Genomic DNA, 456 nt, shown 5'->3' on the forward strand with positions numbered 1-456 from the left:
TGAAGATCACCAAACACACACCCATGCAGAGGCCAGCCTAGCCAGCACAGCCTCTGCCGCGCCCACATCTTCATGGTCGGGGAGGTCCGTGTCCTGGATAGGACACACACTCAGAGGAACGTGACAGAATATTCTTGTTCATAACAAAAGGGTTTGGAGACAGCAACACTGTGAACTCTGTCACACTCTCAAAAGAGCACCTTGCATATACAGGTGGGCCACCTGCACTCACATCCTTCCGGTCTGGCCAGACATCCTTGGAACCTGATGGATTTGCTTTTCTTTGAGCCACTTTCTCAGCAGTTACTCCTGGCTGTGTCCCTAGTGCAGATAAAGCAGTCCCTCGCTCCTGGCCAACTTTTCTCGGCTCCTTGACTCCCAGAGGGCGGTGGCGCCGTCTGCCCTGCCCCTTCCCGAGTGGCTATCCGAGGGCGGGGCTGAGCCGGGCCAGGAAAT

This window comes from Rattus rattus, chromosome 3 (genome assembly GCF_011064425.1).
Source record: "Rattus rattus isolate New Zealand chromosome 3, Rrattus_CSIRO_v1, whole genome shotgun sequence".
Classification (NCBI taxonomy): Eukaryota; Metazoa; Chordata; class Mammalia; order Rodentia; family Muridae; genus Rattus; species Rattus rattus.